This window comes from Orycteropus afer, unplaced genomic scaffold (assembly GCF_000298275.1).
Source record: "Orycteropus afer afer isolate SDZICR_OR568_19922 unplaced genomic scaffold, OryAfe1.0 scaffold00109, whole genome shotgun sequence".
NCBI lineage: Eukaryota > Metazoa > Chordata > Mammalia > Tubulidentata > Orycteropodidae > Orycteropus > Orycteropus afer.
This window is the reverse complement of record NW_006921696.1, coordinates 7,792,663-7,794,990: the sequence shown is the minus strand read 5'-3', so window position 1 is coordinate 7,794,990 and position 2,328 is coordinate 7,792,663. Positions and strand designations below refer to the sequence as shown.

General features: G+C 35.2%; 1 protein-coding gene across 1 annotated transcript in view; it reads right to left on the bottom strand.

Moving 5' to 3' along the window:
- Positions 1–2,328, bottom strand: part of DHX36 (DEAH-box helicase 36) — a gene marked incomplete at its 5' end in the record, with an annotated part of 75,932 nt that overhangs the window by 5,008 nt on the left and 68,596 nt on the right. The window lies entirely within an intron of this gene.

Sequence of the window (2,328 nt, the reverse complement as noted above, 5' to 3'; positions counted from 1 at the left end):
GGAAGAAAGGAAATAAAGATTCAAGCAGAAATCAATAAGACAAAAAACAGAAAGCAATAGAAAAAATCAACAAGGCTAGAAGTTGGTTTTTTGAAAAGATTAATACAATTGACAAACCACTGGCAACTCTAACAAAGGAAAAGAAGGAGAGAATGCAAATAACATGAATAATAACGAAATGGGTGACATCACAACAGAACCAACAGAAATCAAAAGGATAGTATCAGGACACTATGAAGAACTGTACTCCAACAAATTTGAAAATCTGGAAGAAATGGACAGATTTCTAGAAACACACCATTTACCTAAACAAACAAAGATGGAGGTAGAAAAGTTGAACAGACCCATAAAAGAAGAAATTGAACAGATCATCAAAAAATTACCAACCAAAAAAATGTCCTGGTGCAGACAGTTTCACCAAGAATTCTACCAAACGTTCAGAGAACTGACACCAATCTTACTCAAACTATTCCAAAACATAGAAAAGGATAGAATCCTCCCAAATTCATTTTATGAAGCAAGCTTAATCTTGATACTAAAACCAGGCAAAGACATCACTAAAAAGGAAACCTACAGGCCAGTATCTCTCATGAATACAGATGCAAAAATCTTCAACAAAATCCTAGCCAACAGACTCCAACAATGCATCAAAAAAATAATACATTATGATCAAGTGGGCTCATATCAGGTATGTAAGGATTGCTCAACATCAGAAAAACAATCAACATCATCCAATACATAAATAAAACAAAGGAAAACAACCACATGATAATATCAATTGATGCAGAAAAGGCATTTGATAAAATCCAGCACCCATTCCTGATCAAAACTCTCAGCAAAACAGGAATAGAAGGGACATTCTTCAACATAATAAAGAGCATCGATGCAAAACCAACAGCCAACATTATTCTCAATGGAGAGAGACTTGCAATTCATTCAACTTGCAAACAGGAACCAGATAAGGATGCCCTCCCTCACTTCTATTCAATACTGTTAGAAGTCCTAGTCCAGGAAATAAGGCAACAAAGGGAAATCAAAGGCATCTGGGAAGAAGTCAAACTATCCCTATTTGCTGATGATATGATCCTATACCTAGAAAACCCAAGAGAATCAGTCAAAAATCTACTGTAACTAATTGAGAGATTTAGCATTGTGGCAGGATACAAGATCAACATCCAAAAGTCAGTTGGATTCCTCTATACCAGCAAAAAGATTGCTGAAAAAGAAATAAGGAAATCAATACCATTTACAACAAGCTACCAACAAAATAAAACTTGGGAATAAATTTTACCAGACACAAAAGACCTGTACAAAGAAAACTACAAAAGACTACTTCAAGAAATTATAAGAGAACAATTTCTCTTACAACGGTATATTGAAGAACATACCATGCTTGTGGATAGAAGACTGAACACTGTGAAAATGTCAATTCTACCCAAAGCAGTCTATATACTCAATGCAATCCCAATCATCCCATCAACATTCTTTAAGGATATGGTAAAATCAATCACTAACTTTATATGGAAAGGAATAAAATAAAATAAGCAATGCACTATGGAAAAAGAAGAACAAAGTAGCAGGTCTCATACTCCCCTATCTCAAAACCTACTATACAGCCACAGTAGTCAAAACAGCCTGGTATTGGTACAACAGACATACAGACCAATGGAACAGAACTGAGAACCAGAAATATATCCACTGACCTATGGTCAACTGATCTTTGACAAAAGACTGAAATCCATTAAATGGGGAAGAGATTATCTGTTTAACAAATGGTGCTCGCAAAAATGGATATCCATTTGCAGAAAAATCAAAGAAGATTTGTCCCTCACACTACATACAAAAATTAACTCCAGATGGATCAAAGACATAATTGTGAAATCTAAAACTATAAAGTTCCTCAAGGAAAAACTAAGGGCAAATTTAGGGAGCTCTGGTGGTGTAGTGCCTAAGGCATTTGGCTGCTAACCAGAAGGCTGGCAGTTCAAACCATTAGCCACTCCTCGGAAGGAAGATTGGGCAATTTATCTCCGTAGTGATACTGCCTTGGAAACCCAAGGAGGGGTCGCTATGAGTTGGATCCAACTCAATGATACTGAGTTTGTTTTTTTTTTGGTTTTTAATATATGGCATAAATAGACTATCAAGCATAACCCAAAATGCACAAACAGCAGAAGAGAAACTAGATGAATGGGACCTTTTATTTATTTATTTATTTAAATTTATGTATTTATTTTTTATTTATTGTGATTTGGGTGAAGATTTACAGAGCAAATTTACTTTCTATACAGCACTTCACGTACATCTTGTCTCATGTCACTGACCACA